Source organism: Rhipicephalus microplus, chromosome 6, assembly GCF_043290135.1.
Source record: "Rhipicephalus microplus isolate Deutch F79 chromosome 6, USDA_Rmic, whole genome shotgun sequence".
Lineage (NCBI taxonomy): Eukaryota > Metazoa > Arthropoda > Arachnida > Ixodida > Ixodidae > Rhipicephalus > Rhipicephalus microplus.
This window is the reverse complement of record NC_134705.1, coordinates 2,884,170-2,900,628: the sequence shown is the minus strand read 5'-3', so window position 1 is coordinate 2,900,628 and position 16,459 is coordinate 2,884,170. Positions and strand designations below refer to the sequence as shown.

General features: G+C 46.3%; 1 protein-coding gene across 1 annotated transcript in view; it reads left to right on the top strand.

Moving 5' to 3' along the window:
- Window positions 1-16,459, top strand: part of LOC142764735 (endothelin-converting enzyme homolog) — a 243,876-nt gene that overhangs the window by 96,192 nt on the left and 131,225 nt on the right. The gene's annotated exons all lie outside the window — the stretch shown is intronic.

Here is a 16,459-nt window from a genome sequence, read left to right as displayed (position 1 = left end):
TCCAGTCCCTATGACGCCTAATGACGGTGCAATGCTGAAAGTCGGGGACACAATCACAGTCTCGGCAATGAATGCCGACGTGACCCGATACTGTAGAAGAGACGATACTGTAGAAGAGACGTCGTGAGCGTGCTCTTTCGGCCGCTCATTCAAACACCTGCTTGTTTGGCCGATGTACCACTTGTCGCAGGAGAAGGGTAGAAAGCACACCACCCCTTGGATGCATAGAACTTACTTCTTCCGATGCGATTTCGCAGCCTCGCTCTTTCCTGGAACAAGGGTTCATGACCTTGCACATCCTAGCCAGGTTTTTTAAAGCAGAAAAACCAGGTCTACGTTGTACCTGCTGGCCACATTTTTGAGGTTGTGGTTGACGCTATGGATATAGGGACGCCGTGGATATAGGTTCGTTTTTCCCATCGCTTATTTTTTGTACGTGTTTGAGCATTAGTCTCTGGCTCATTGTGATTTCTCGGAGTAGACACTCAGCAACGTTGGTCAAAATATACATTGGGAAGCAGCCTCAGTTTAGTTGGCTGAATAAAGCTGGACCGAATTATGTGATGGCAGGATCTTTGCAGAGTGTTTGTGTAGCATGTTTTATTTATTTTTTGTTTATTAATACTGTCAACCCTCGCTTCAGGGTCATAACAGGGAGGGAGAACAATAGTAAGAACAAACAGAAAACCAAAACAACTGGCACTCAAATAGCAGCACACAAGAAACCGAAACTGGCAGTAGTTCAGTTGAACCATGGCCGAAATAAGCATCAATTTCCGGAAGATGTCAGTGCGAGTGTTGAAAGGTTTATTGGTGGCATCATGATTCAATCTGGTGATGCATTTTCCAGGAAGGGGTATGTGCTCGTCTTTAGGTATTTTTAGTATTCCTTGCATTATACGATATAACGTTTTAAATTTTTGTTTTTGTCTTGGAATTTCCAGTGGTTCTAAATTGCATGAATTGAGCTGGTCAGTTACTGAAGGCCGCCTTCTATATAGATAATTACGAAAAATGTGGTAAAGCCTTTGAACAGTGGGTCGTCCTCTTCAGCGCCTTCTAGTGGGTCGCCCTTTTCATAAGAAGAAGAGCAGCTCGTGCAGAGAGTCGATCCTCGCATTGACTGTCGCTGTCGTTAATCACCGCTGAGTGTCCGCCAATAAACCGCTTAACAATTTGGTGGAAAGGGCTGAGAGTGCTTTGTCCTTCAAACACCTTCGGTCCGCATACGATGCCCTTGGAGCTTCGATCCCGTACCGTGCCTCCAACCATGTACCAAGACGCCGCCCAGCAAACGCTTCCTGCTACGCCGACGCCATGTCCCGGTGTTCCCCGCATCCGCGACCCTCCTGTCTTCACCGGAGCGGATGGCACCGACGTCGAGGACTGGCTGGCCATGTACGAACGCGTGAGCGTCTCCAACCATTGGGACGAGGCAGGTAAACTCGGCAACCTGTTTTTCTATCTCGCGGGCGTGGCCGGCATGTGGTACAACAACCACGCATCTGATTTCCCCACATGGTCCGCTTTTAAAACCGCTGTCGTCGACGTGTTCGGCCGCCCGGCCGTTCGTAAGCTGCAAGCTGAACAGCGTTTACGTGAACGAGCCCAGCAGACCGGCGAGTCCTTCACAAGTTATATCAAGGACATACTTGACTTGTGCAAGAAAGTCGACCTGAACATGTCAGAGGCTGACAAAATCACGCATGTTCTAAAGGCATCGCCGACGATGCCTTCAACATGCTCCTGGCAAAGAACCCCCGCACTATGGCAGAAGTCATCATGTTATGCCAAAGTTACGACGAGCTGCGGCGGCAGCGCTTGATGACCCGTCGCCCGCCACCACGTGATGCTGATCTCTCGGCCTTGTCAGCAGTTCCTGACCACGCAACCTTGCTCGCCGAAATCAAGTCGTTCGTGCGTGAGAAAGTTGCCCGTCAGGTCTCTCTACTGGCTTTTGCTTCCCCACAACATGCTCAACAGCCATCAAGTACACTTCTACCTCCGCTCCGCCGAGCCATTCAGCAGGGAATCGCGGAGGTCGTCCCTGAATACCACCAGCCGCCTCCTGCATCAGTGCCACTCAGCTACGCCCAAGTTGTTGCAAGGCCGCCCCCACCGATTTCTGCAACTGTTCCCCTAAATTACACCGAAACCGTCGCGAGGCCCCAGGCCTTTGGAGAAACGGTCTCGCCTACATACGCCGGCGTCACCCACGTGCCCCGAGTGCCACCTTCCATGCACTCATATCAGCAGGCGGCTCGCCAATCGCGTTCTGCGACATGGATGCGACCCGCAAACCAATGGCGCACTGCTGACAATCGCCCCATCTGTTTTGCTTGTGGTTGCGTCGGTCATGTAGCACGCTATTGCAATCGTGTGCAGAAACCGCAGGTAGCCTCCAACTTTCCCAGCCAGTCAAGCCGCTCTTATGACCAACCGCCGCCTATGTCACCGTCGTCCCGCCCCGTTCCGTCTACCCGCCGTTCACCATCTCCACGACGTCGCTCACTGTCGCCAATGCGGCCACGTCCACTCGAGGGCGACCAGGAAAACTAGTCGTCGCAGTCCACGAGGCAAGGGCTGCGATGCTGTCGAACTGCGGAAGCCCTCAGGAAAGCCCGTCGAACGTGATAGACGTGCTTATGGATGGCGTTCGTGCATATGCCCTTGTAGATACTGGAGCCGCCGTATCCGTGATGGACGAAAAACTTAGCCGATTACTGCGCAAAGTGACCACGCCGCTTTGTGGGCTCTCTCTCCGTACAGCCAGCGCCCAAAGTATTCACCCTACGGCGATGTGCACAGCCCGCCTTATGATTTAGGACGTGATGTATGCGGTCGAATTAATCATAATTTCTTCATGCTCTCACGACGTCATCCTAGGATGGGATTTTCTCTCCCGCCACGACGCCGTCATTCATTGCGCACCAGCAGAAATAGAACTCACGCTATTCTCTTCTTTGACGCCGGCCGACAGTCCATCCGCTGCAAGCAAGTTACTCGTCAGAGACGACACTCAAGTGCCTGCAAACTCGTCCGTTGCGGTGTCGCTCTACTGCGCAAGCCTTTCTGACACCGCTGCACTCCTCTCGCCATCTCATCGTGTCTTCATAAAAAAAGCTTGCTGGTTCCTTTCGCGACCGTGCAACTCACTCACGGCAGCACCACTATTTTTGTTGTGAACTCATCTCCGTACGGCGTTACGTTGGTGCGAGGGGAATGTCTCGGCAGCGTGGAACCCATCGAAGACGCGCAAGTTATGGATCAACCCGATGAGATGCACTGCACAAGTTCCTGTACGCTTGGTGCTGTTTCGACATCTGCTTCATCATCCGATGATATATTCGGTCCCTGCATACCCGACGACCTTACGCAGGGCCAGCGTTCCCAGCTTTTGGGCCTGTTGGAAGAATTCCGCTCTTCTTTCGATGTCGCTCAACCTTCTCTCGGCCGCACATCCACCGTTACGCATCGCATCGACACAGGCGCACAGCCACCGCTGCCGCAACGTCCATATCGCGTATCTCCCACAGAACGCCGTGTAATCAACGAGCAAGTCGACGACATGCTTCGCCGCGATGTTATTCGCCCCTCTAGCAGCCTCTAGGCATCTCCTGTCGTTCTCGTCACGAAGAAGGACGGTTCTGTGCGGTTCTGTGTGGACTACCAACGCCTCAACAAGATCACTCGTAAGGACGTGTATCCACTGCCGCGGGTAGATGACGCGATTGACAGCCTGCAGGGAGCAGAATTCTTTTCATCCCTCGATTTGCGCGCAGGGTACTGGCAAGTACCTATGGCTGAGGACGCTCGACCGAAGACCGCTTTTGTCACTCCCGACGGCTTGTACGAGTTCGACGTTATGCCGTTTGGGCTGTGCAATGCGCCCGCCACCTTTGAGCGCATGATGGATACAGTTCTGCGTGACCTAAAATGGCACACGTGCCTATGCTACCTCGATGACGTCGTCGTTTTCGCTCCTGACTTCTCGACGCATCTTCAACGCCTTCGGCATGTTTTAACGCGTCTGAGCAACGCCAGTCTGCAACTGAACCTAAAGAAGTATTTTAGTGAAGCTGTGTCACTCATGTACTGATATTGTGTTTGTGTTTGTGCCCCTCCTGCTTGGGCCTTTTTGGCCTGCAGTATTTCACAAATAAATAAATAAAGAAGTGCCAATTTGCAGCTCAGCAGCTGACAATACTCGGCTACATCGTGTCCAAGGACGGAATTCTCCCTAATCCAGCCAAGCTTCGGGCCGTGACTGAGTTCCCCAAGCCGACATCCGTCAAGGGACTGCGCAGTTTCGTAGGACTGTGTTCCTACTTTCGGCGCTTCATTCGAAACTTCGCGACTATCATATCGCCGCTGACGAAGCTTCTCGGAAGTAACGGGCCTCTCCATTCGTAGTCATCACAGTGCGACGACGCTTTCAGAACACTTCGTCGTTTGTTGACGTCGCCTCCCATACTCCGCCACTACGACCCTACGGCCCCTACAGAGGTACACACGGATGCCAGTGGTGTCGGCCTCGGCGCTGTCCTTGCGCAGCGCAAACCAGGGTTCCCGGAATATGTCGTGGCGTACGCGAGCTGTACGCTTACTAAAGCCGAGACTAATTACACAGTCACCGAGAAGGAGTGTTTGGCAATCGTCTGGGCCCTTGCAAAGTTCCGACCATAATTTATTTGTATGGTCGCCCATTTGATGTCGTCACCGACCACCACGCACTATGCTGGTTGTCGTCATTGAAAGATCCCTCAGGCCGTCTCGCCCGGTGGGCACTTCGCCTGCAAGACATCCGCGTGCTATACCGCAATGGAAGGCAACATGCTGATGCCGACGCCCTGTCGCGCTCTCCTTTGCCTGACAACAATGCCAACAACTCAGCATATCACCTTGCCATTTCTTCGATTAGCATTCATGCCATTGTTACTGAACAGCGCAAGGATCAATGGATTGCCTCACTGATAGACTTGCTGACTGATCCATCCACTTCATCCACTCGCGCATTGCGTCATCAAGCCCACCATTTCGCCGTTCGCGACGACCTCCTCCACCGACGCAATTACAACGGTGACGGCCGCCAGTGGCTACTAGTCATACCTCACAGTCTGCGCTGTGACATATGCGAATTCTTTCATTCTGATCCGCAATGTGCGCACTCCGGGGTATCGAAGACTTACCACCGCATTCGCCAACGGTACTTTTGGCGCGGCATGTACCGCTACGTGCAGAAATTCGTTCGCTCGTGCATAGAATGTCAGCGCCGCAAAACTTCAACGCAACTGTCACCGGTAGGTCTGCAACCTCTACCTTGCCCCGCCAGGCCGTTTGGGCGCGTTGGCATCGATTTGTATGGGCCACTTCCACTAAGGTCAGCTGGTAACCGCTGGGCCATTTTTGCTGTGGACCACCTCACGCGATACGCCGAAACTGCCGCTCTCCCCGCGGCGACAGCGAGCGATGTGGCCTCCTTCCTGCTTCAACGATTTATGCTGCGACACGGTCCACCTCAGGAACTACTCAGTGATCGAGGCCGCGTCTTCCTGTCTGAAGTCGTCGAAGCCATTCTCAAAGAGTGCAACGTTGTTCACCGCAAAACTGCTGCTTACCACCAGCAGACGAATGGCCTCACGGAACGCTTCAACCGTACGCTCGGTGACATGCTTTCCAAGTACGTCGCCGCCGATCACACAAATTGGGATGACATTCTACCCTTCGTCACCTACGCATATAACACCGCCCCTCAAAGCACTACTGGCTTTTCACCTTTCTTTTGATTATATGGAAGGCACCCGTCGCACACCATCGACACTATACTTCCGTACAAGCCAGATCCGTCCGAGTGGGCGCCTATTTCTGCTACAGCCAAGCTTGCTGAAGATTGTCGAGAGCTTGCAAGGACCTTTACAGCGCATGATCAAGAGCGGCAAAAAGTCATTCGCGCTGACGCCAGCACTACTGCACCCACGTTCGTCCCTGGAGCGCTCGTCTGGCTCTCGATCCCTACTACTGCAACTGGCCTATCTTCAAAACTATTGCCCAAATATGAAGGCCCCTACCGTGTCATCAAATGCACTTCCCCAGTCAACTACTTGATTGAATCCATCGAACCATCTTCGGACATGCGTCGTCGAGGACGCGACATTGTTAACGTGCAGCGCCTGAAGGCCTACCATGACCCGCTCATTGTAACCACCTGTTAGGTCGCCAGGCGGCTCCCTTTTCGTACCCGGGGTAGTTGTGGTAAAGCCTTTGAACAGTGGGTCGTCCTCTTCAGCGCCTCCATGTGGGTCGCCCTTTTCATAAGAAGAAGAGCAGCTCGCGCAGAGAGTCCATCCCCGCATTGACTGTTGCTGTCGTTAATCACCGCTGAGTGTCCGCCAATAAACCGCTTAACAAAAAGAATAATTACATTCTACGTATCTTTGCAGAAAGGCAGTAGGTATTTTGTCCGGGCCGCTAGTCTTTTTCGTATCCAGATTTACCCCCGTATTCACAAACGCTCCTCGACTCGACGCTTCACTGGAAACGCTCCTTGAGTGGCGTTTTTCCATTCACAAACCGCCCTTCTTTTGAAACGCTTCCTTCACTTGAGAAAATCTCGAGCGTTTCCTCGAGATTGTCAAGGAAGCGATAGAGCTACCTTGAATTGTCCCACGAGAGAAGTTACTGCGCCATTATCGCATCCATGGCGGAGCCCGTCTCGCTTTGTCACTGTTTATCGATCAATTTGGCTGCCACCGCCGCGTTATTTCAACAGTGACGGTACACGTTCACTACGAAGCTGTCTGTAACGGTTCGACAACGGCTACTGTGGCGCCGGGAAAGACGGGCGTGGTGTCAAGCGGAGCGCTCACCAGTGCCGTGATGTGCTGTGTTCTTGCATGAGCCAGTGGATTACCTGCCTTCGGGCGTGCGTATACTCGTCGTGCGAGTGCTCCAAGACTTACTGCGGATGCCAGTGTTTTCAAGTCTTTCAATAAAGCTTGCATACCACACCATTTCAACCGTGGCGCGAAAGCTTGACAAACAAGCGGAGAGGAAACGTAATAGCAAACTTTCGATACACTACATTCACCATACTCCTGAGCGGCTTCCTCTCCGGTGAATCTTTGCTACCCTAGCCGAAATATACGGCGAAGCACACTTTCGTTAGATGATCGTCTGTATCTACGAGAAGGTAAGTTCTTCTTTTTCTTGTTTTTTGTTCATGTTCCCCCCTGCTCAGGTCATATCCCTATTAGAGACAGTTTAGAAAGAACAAAACACAATGAACTTGGGCCCGATAAGTGTGGTTTTGTTGCTACTACGCGTGAAACATAGCTTCGATATACAGTGTCTATGCAGCTCACAATACCAATGAACAACTACACTCAGCTTTAGGGAATCAAGCAGACGCTCGTGCTCCGTGAAACGTGCACGCACGCAAGAATGCATAGAGTGTCGTATAAAAACGGAAACATACGAAATAGAAATACAGCAGATACATTATAAGATTCTTTTTTATGGTTAAAACCCCTCCGCAAGAGGTATTGCTGGCTACGCCATTGATTCGTGCAATTAGGTTATCGATGCCTGGTGAGCTGCCCTAGGGCCTGAGCGAAACATGTGTCAAAATAAGCAAAGCTCAATAACTCAACCATGTCGGTTCTTTAACGCAAGAAATATAATAAATGAGTGCATCCCGAGAAATAAAAAATGCGGCTTTGGTGTTATAGCTATTAAGGTTTTTTTAATATTATGTCTTGCCTCTTTTGTGCAGGCGTCAGGCTGCCGACGGAAGAACACAGAGGAAAGGTTTCCTAAAACATGCCGTATTCGCAATGCATTGCAGATTTTGCACGACTGTATACAAAAGGACAAAATCTGCAGTGAATGCGTGCCGCTGCAATGCATAAGACACGCTATGGTGTCTACTACCTCGATCTTACAATCTAGATATTTATTTCGACAGTGTGTCTGTTGTATATGCTTGATTAATGCACACTTTGCAGTTGCATGCTTGTGTTTGTCACATGGCTCTTCATCAGTCAAATGTATTAAAGGATTATTTTGCCAATCGTATTTTCTACTTTGTTTACTTTTGAATACATAATTATTCTCATGTTCATATTTTCAGGATGAGACAGAATCACAAAACCCGCTTCTCTGACTCTACAGGAGAGCATTTCTACAAAAATCAAGCTTGTTTTATATACACCAGCACCACTTTCCTTCCATGAAACTGAGGTGGCGTGGTTCCAGCGTGTAGGCATGCTAATGTTGCAACAGTAGCGGATATTTTTTGTACAGGGGTTTGACCAGATATATCCGCGATGTCTCCAATACTCTTGAGCATTTTTTACCCCTTTGTTGCACTGGTCTTCGTTAAATCAGCAAAGTAAAATACTCTGCTTCTTGACGACACTTTCTCCAAGGTTCAGTGAACCACCATGGTCAATTCTAAGAGAGAAAAGCACCAAAAGTCAAAAGCACCTTCAGTTTTATTCTTTCCGAATGAATGAAACATCTCCTATAAATTATGTACTGCTGAGGCTTTAGAATTAAGCACAGAAAACACGATCATTTTCAAGAGCTATTCCCGGCATTAATATTTTACAAATAAAAACCAAAACATAAATGCAAAGGTCACTCCTGCATTAACAACTGTGCTTCTGAGCTTGCAGGTAAAGAAGACAGGACAAAAATTTTAAGACGGGGCCGCTGTGTGAACTCAGCGTTGGTCAAGGCCAAGCGTTGCTACGAGGAAGCTTTCCCTAAACGTTATGCTAAAATACACAAAAAAGTAGAAAAACATGGGTAACAAAAGAGTTATATCAAAGAATTAAAGCACGAGATATCGTGTACCATCAATTTAATAATCTAAAAGACTTAGCGCTTCTTATCGAGTATAAGAAAGTGAGAAACAAGTTAAACTCTGACCTCAAGAAAGCTAGGGCTGAATATTATAAAAACAGATTCCTTGCTGTATTCGATGACCCTCAAAAGTTTGGAACACATTACGTTCTCTAATTGGTCAAGAACAAAATACCATTCCTAGCACGTTGGTGACTGATGGTGTGTCATACAGTAAAGAGGCTCTGTCAAATAAATTCAATTCATACTTCTTAACCTCTGGTACATATTCATCTTCCACCAAGCAATTAAACGTTGAAAAATACATAGCTTCCTCTAGTATGAATTCTCTATTTCTGTCGCCATGTAGTGAATTTGAGATCTATTTTTTTCTTATGGGGCTAAATAAAAATACTGCGGCCCGTAACAATGAAACCAAAGCCATTTCAATAACTTTTGTTGCAAACTTACTTGCGGCACCTTTACAACATATCTGCAACAGAGCGCTAGTTACAGGCATTTTTCCAGCTGCTATGAAAACTGCAAGGGTAACAATTTTACATAAAGTAGGCCCAATCAATGATTTCCATAATTACCGACCGATATCGGTGTTACCCTTATTCTCGATAGTGTTAGAAAACGTAATAAAAACAAAGATAACCAAGTTTCTCGATGATCATGAACTACTTGCTTGTGAGCAATTCGGCTTTTGAGCAAAGAAATATACAGAAATGGCATCACTTGGCATTAAAGAACAAATCGCTCAATATATAGACATCAAGCAGTTCACCCTGGGAATACTTTTAGACTTTCGAAAGGCATTCGATTCGGTTAAGCATGATATTCTGTTCAAAAAATTACCGTATTATGGCATTCGAGGTATTGCTCTAGAGTTAGTACGTAGCTATTTAACAGACAGGTTACAATATACATGTTTTCACGGGAATAATTCCCAGTTAAAACCAGTAACACTAGGTGTGCCTCAGGGTTCTATACTGGGACCTCATTTTTTATTATTTATATAAATGATATCATTCATGTGCCAGTGGCTTATTCTACGGTTATGTATGCAGATGATACAAGTTTGTTCTTCTCTGACAGCTGTCTAAAAGATATTGAGAAGAAAGCGAATGAATGCCTGGTATCACTCTCTTACTGGCTAGATTCAAACCAACTACAGGTGAATGTTCGTAAAACTAAATTTATTTTATTTAGGAGCAAAACAAGTGCGAAGATTACAGGATATCTCTCTGGTTTAAAAATAATGAAATCCAACGAGTCTCTTTGTTTAAATTTCTAGGTGTACTTTCTAATGAGCACCTGAGTTGGACACCTAAAATAAATAAAGTACATGCCAATATGTCTCGATCGATTTCGGTTTTAAATAAACTTAGGTACCTAGTTTCAAACTGGTTAAAGCTCAAGCTATATTATTCTTTGGTTCATTCTCATCTACATTACTGTCTTTCAATTTAGGGCACAACTTCAAAAACCAATCTTGACAGGCTGTTAGTTTTGCAAAAAAGGTCTGTACGCCACATAGAAAATCTGCAACCTAGAGAACGTACTCCTCCATTTTTTGGCAAGCTTCAGATACTTACTGTCTACCAATTATACAATCTTAAACTCAGCTTATATGTCATTAATGAAATAGGAAACACCGTTGGCACTTTCATGGAGCATTGCTACCCAAGCGATACTCCCTATGAACTACACTGTGATCGGTTTCGATTGCCTTTTTTCAGAACAAAATATGCTAAGCAAATTTCATCAAATCAAATACCTTATCTACTCCACGAAAATAGCTATGTCCGTGAACTTTTTAAACAACATAACACTAAAAACAGTGTGAAGAAAAAAGTTAAGATGTACTTCCTTTCTTGTAAGGAGCCCTAATTTTATTATTTATTACAAATATTTCTTTTGTGTCGTTCGTGCTTTTGCATATTAGATGAAAATTGCTCAGTTTCTTTCTTTTAAAATGTATTTCTCTATGGTACTTTGTAATTCTGTCAGAAATTTCTCCTTGTTGCATTTTATATATATATATTTTTATATTGGTACTGAGAATTGGTGATGACTGTAATGTGTTGTTTTAAAACGTATGTGTCGACATCTGTTATACTTGTTGAATTGGAATTTTGTGTCCCCTCATTCAAAAGCAGAATGAAATTTGTATTTGTTCCACTTCACCTGAGCAAATGTATGGGTGGAGGGACCATAGTCAGGCAGAGGGAATCTGCCTTTAGTCCCTTCAACCTAGGCAATCATTGTTTTTGTCTGAATAAACAGTGAACGATTGAATGAATGAACTTGGAGACAGAAGCTACAGAGATTTAAAGGTTACGTCTGTTCGGATCTGTCATCATATTAGAGCATACACAAATGCAGAGGGAAAAGAAGATGGGAAAAATAACTGCTTACTAAGGCATTCTTGGAAGATTGAAATGTTAAAATTGAAACACAAAAACACAAACACGCATTGTTAACCGACTATATATGCTATAATTGAAGAAAACAACAACTTTAAAATGATGTTCTCGCCATTAGTTGAAGAAAGGCACACGATCGTTGTTCTTACAATGTATAGCAGTCTAATTCAAACACTCAGCCATGAGTGTACCATGCCTGCTTTTTAACGCTACCCTGCGTCTCTCATAATCAAATAGTGGTTATGAGAGTTAAATCCCACATATTAATTAAATGAACGCTACACTGGTGTAACCTTGAATAGAAGTTGCAAACATTGTCTTCCCAAATTTCTATTACATGCAGAAGAACTTCGAAAGTGTCACGTTCAAATTCGGAGTAAAGAAGAAAAATGAACAAAGCACAGTCCCTTGAAATCAGGAACTGTTCACGTACTCCCGCAGTGAAAACGAATTCACGTAGAAGTAATCTTTGTCGGAGGTGAATTCTAAAAGCACACCAATGTAATGTGATATGAAGTAGAAATTACTGACTCCACCGCGTCACACGTTCGGTGGCTACACTAGTGATCAGAAGGCTCTCAGCAAAGCGAAAGTAAACAAAGCAACACACCTCATGTTCTGCTTTCTGCCATCACTCACGTAGTTCGTTAGTCACCCCAGCGAAAGCAGGGTCTCAAAAACCCACTCAGACACTACCGTAAATATAAACTGCAAATAATAGACGCGCACCAGACGAAATAAACTAAGCACGTAGAAACGTTCAGCAGCAGACGAAGCGCCATCAGCTGCTGCCTGGGCGCAACTGTTGCCAGACTTGAAGTGGGGGTTTCCCTAACTCTACCGGCTCAAGGCTTACGGAAACTATGCTACCACTCTAAATGCATGTATTTTGCTGTAATGTCAATTTATAAGAAAAAGAATGCGTAAGAAAAGCGTTCATTTATTATACAAAGATAGGCATTTATTAACCGCAATTGCGAATACGCTCGTTATCAGGCGCTTTTCTCGGCCCATGCAGTTCACTCAAGTGGAGGGAGCGTTTCGGAGGCCTCCCTTGGCGAAGGAAGTGTGGAGGAGCGTTTATGAAATGCAGCGACTCCTTGAGTGGAGGAGCACGCTCCGCCTCGACTTCGTCAAGTCGAGGGGAGCCCTTGAGTGAAGGAGCGTTTGTGAATACGGGCCTAAGTGTGAGCTTTCACTAGCAAATGCTAACACGTACGTCGTACAGGTAAATCGGAAAATGTTACTCGTGTACACAATCAGGTTTTTTTTTGTTGCCGTTGGTCTCCGCAATTATCGGAGCTATCTCGGAAGCCTTAATTTTTTCTTTCATTGTATATTGAGAAAGTCAATACGCTTGTATCCCCATTTCGCACTATATAAAAATAGAAGACTACCCTAAACCGAACATTGTAGCAGCATGTTAAAACATTTCAACGCACAGGAAGCGAGAAATAGATGTAGAATGCAAGTTCTAAGGCGAAAATAGCCGGGGAATTCGCTTCGCATCACTGATCGCAAGATGCACTGCTCGTATAGTACTTCATCACTTTGGCACAATGTATATGCCCAAACTCAACACATTTAGGCGTTACGGAACGCATGTCAGAGTGCCTGCCTCGATCTCCATGTGATGCGATGCTCGCTCGCAGTTATATTGTGAGTTGCAGCACGCCTAAATAACTTAAACATCTTTGCATTGTACCCCCAGTTTGCTTATATCAGCTTCCTATTGTCGGAAGCTAGGTTGTGTTTACGGAAGAAACTTTCCAGGTTTTTCATTTTCAGCAAACCGCGCCTGAACACCAATCAAAGAGGAAAGTTTATGCACGTTTGCTTGCGGACGGCTCCTTTTGTTCTACCCATTTAATACCAGCGCGGTGATAAGAGTGCTGGTGGCAGCGTTTTTCGCAGTGCCGCCTGTGCACAGTATGACAACTATAACTGATCGTCCAGGGCTGAACTAAGCAGCACGGCCCACCAACGTGCGCGGAATCTTTTGATGGAGCCGACGTTTTCATTACTGTGTTTCAATCCCTGGCATTACTTTCGTATACGCTCTAAGTAAGCTCGGGCCTGACAGTCTTTGCCTTGAGCGGCCACGTAGACCTCTGGATACATAGCACGTAGTAGCGCTGGATAGGATCTTATTTGTTATTGTCGCCATTGGACAGGTGACAATAACAAATAGGATCTTATCCCTGTTGAGTTTATGGTGAGGAGGTGTATAAACACGCCTCCGTAATTTATAATGTTTGGTGATTTCATTAAATGTCGTCATTTGGTCCTCCCACTACAAACATATGGAAATTCTGACGAGAGATCAACATTTGTCGTAGCACGGAAAGTGAGTCTTCGAGCTATGTTGTGTGCCACTTCGTTAGGTTTGACCTTTCCCGTAGCGTCAGGTATTTGAGCTAGGAACTCGAAAAGGCTGACGCATCTGTCTATTTGGTTGGTTTCGCCGGTTCTAATATACGCAGTGCTCCAGAGCAGATTCTGCCATTGGCAAAGTTGCGTACAGCTGCTTCTGAATCGCCGATTATAAAACACGCGTCAGTTGGTGATATGGCCGGTGCTATAGCTCTCTCTTCCGCAGTTTCAACGCGTCTCGTTTGTACTGTCAAACTAGTTCTGCATTGTTTCTTGTGGTCAATGATGATCATGTGTGGTGTTTTATAGCGCAAGGGCCACTTGATGGCCAAAGAGCGCCGGGTCGTGGGACTAGAGATGCGAATAATGGATATGATAGGTGGCTGTATAGGAGCCTTAAAATTCCTCGCGCTAACGCGGGTAAAAACAAAATATTTAAAATCATGACAAAGAAGTAAAATATGTGTAGTGAGAATGAATTGCGAAAGATCGTAATAAAAGCACGATGAAGAAGTAGCCACCGCAGCAGCGACCTCCACTCGGAGGTCGTATTACGGAAGGCCCGAGTATAGGACATGAAAAGTACCTACGTCACTAAAAAATGCTCACAGTGATTTATGTGTAAAAAGTAGTTCCTTACTGATAAAAATTGCAGGGTGAGGTGGAAACTGTTGTCGGTAGGGTAATGGAGATTTTTGTTTCCTTAGCGTGTCTAACTCTTTGCACTGGATTAAAATGTGTAGCACTGTTAGTGCTTCGCCACATCTCTCACACAATTGTGGATCGCCACCAAAGAACAGGTATGAATGTGTAGTGCATGTATGCCCTGTCCTTATTCTTGTAAGTGTTACTTCCGTGCGTTGTGATTTTGACAATTGCGGCCAATGACCCAGGAGTGGTTTGATACATCCAGTGTATATGCATGTGTCCGTCCCACGTGCCCTGCCAATAGGCCCTGAGTCATTGCTTTAGAAAAGTTTAAAGTAAAACGCAGAGATCGCTATCGATCGATTGGCAGCTGTTTCGTTGGCGGTTGCAGCTAAGTGGTCCACCAAAACAGTTCCTTGTATCTCCAAAACAGTTCCTTGTAGTCTGCTGGGTGGCCTGGCACCCAGCAGACTACGACATGTGTATTGAGTGTGTACACTGTGCATAGGACTGAGTAAAGGGAGATAAGAATAGGATTTGTTTGCCTCTGTAGTGTTTTTAGGACAGTCACTACGCTCGAGGAATCTTCGCATATCACTGCACTTTGTGATTTTATTTGCTTTATGTGTTTAGCAGCCACCAGTTCTGCTGTGAAAATACCGGTGTTCGGATGCACTATACCAGCGTCTAAAAAAGATGAACCAATTTCTGCATAACAGATACAAATTCGAGTTTTCGAGGCATCAGTGTAGAATTTTGGGCATGAGTATTTTTGCTGAAGTTTTAGGAAATGTGTATGAATATGTACATTGGGCACGTGCTTGGTGAAACACCACTGCCAAGGTGATACATATGCAGCGGGAGTAGTCAAACCGTGCTCAAGAAGCGGCACGCAAGTCTCTTTGGCTAGACTCCTTACACGAAGTGCATAGGGGTGTCTGATGGTCAGGCGGTTGGTAAACAAGACAGACCTGTACAAATCATTTCTGGTAGAGTGCAGTGTTGCGGAGTTGCCATTCCGGAATTGCAATGATTCCGGAATTATTCCACATTTCGCAAACTTGGAATAGAACGGGAATGGAATGGGGTACAAAACTTGTAGGAATTGTGTAAGAATGTAGTTGAGCACATTTTCTCGCAAAATGAAATAGGAATGAAATTGCGTCTTTTTTCGACAATATATCAAGTTTTCATTTGAGCAGTGTTATTCAAACTTTATACATTAGTAATTCAAAATCTTGAATTCAGCAATAAAGCAGTATTTTTAAATGGCTTGGCTGATTACAAGCATGAGATAGTACGTGTTGAGCGTTGAGTCCACGACGCGTTTCTTAAAAACGAACACAGGTCAAGCGCTCAGCGACCCAAATCTGAGATATCACGAGCACGAACCATGGTCCTCTTCCTCGTCTTTTGCAGGCACTGCTAAATGCACCCTATCCATTCTACAAATCACTCCCCCGCTGAAAAGAAGCCATCTTGAGCGACCTAAAGCACAGGTACAACTGGTGGGTCATCGTGCGTCTTCACTCGGTCGACGTGAACAGTCTCACGGCCGTGACGACGGCGGTCTGTGGATGACTGTACGGGCTCGGCAATATAGTTTACCGGGGATGCTTGACGCAGGATGCGGTAGGGGCCTTCATACTTAGGCAGCAGCTTTGAAGAAAGGCCTAGAGCTGAGGAGGCAACGCGAAGCCACACCAATGTTCCAGGCGAATTTGACTGGGGATGCAGGTTGGCGTCATGGTGGTCTTTTTGGTGTGCTTGGTCTTGTGTAGTTAACGAACGTGCTAGCTGTCTGCATTCTTCCGCATAGGTGGCGACTTCTGAGAGAGTTGCAGACTCTGAAGTATCCGGGCGATAAAACAGAATAGTATCCATAAATGAGGAGTGTTCACGGCCATATAGAAGAAAGAAGGGAGAAAATCCAGTCGTGGACTGAGTGGCGCTGTTGTACGCATAGGTGAGAAATTGTAGTATGCGGTCCCAGTTGGTGTGGTCAGCCGATACATACATGGACAGCATGTCGCCTTATGTGCGATTGAAGCGTTCAGTCATGCCATTGGTTTGGGGATGACTACGCACGCACTGGTCGTTCGATGAACAACATTGTATTCACGCAGGAGGTCTTGTACGGCTTCTGAGAGGAACGTGCGTCC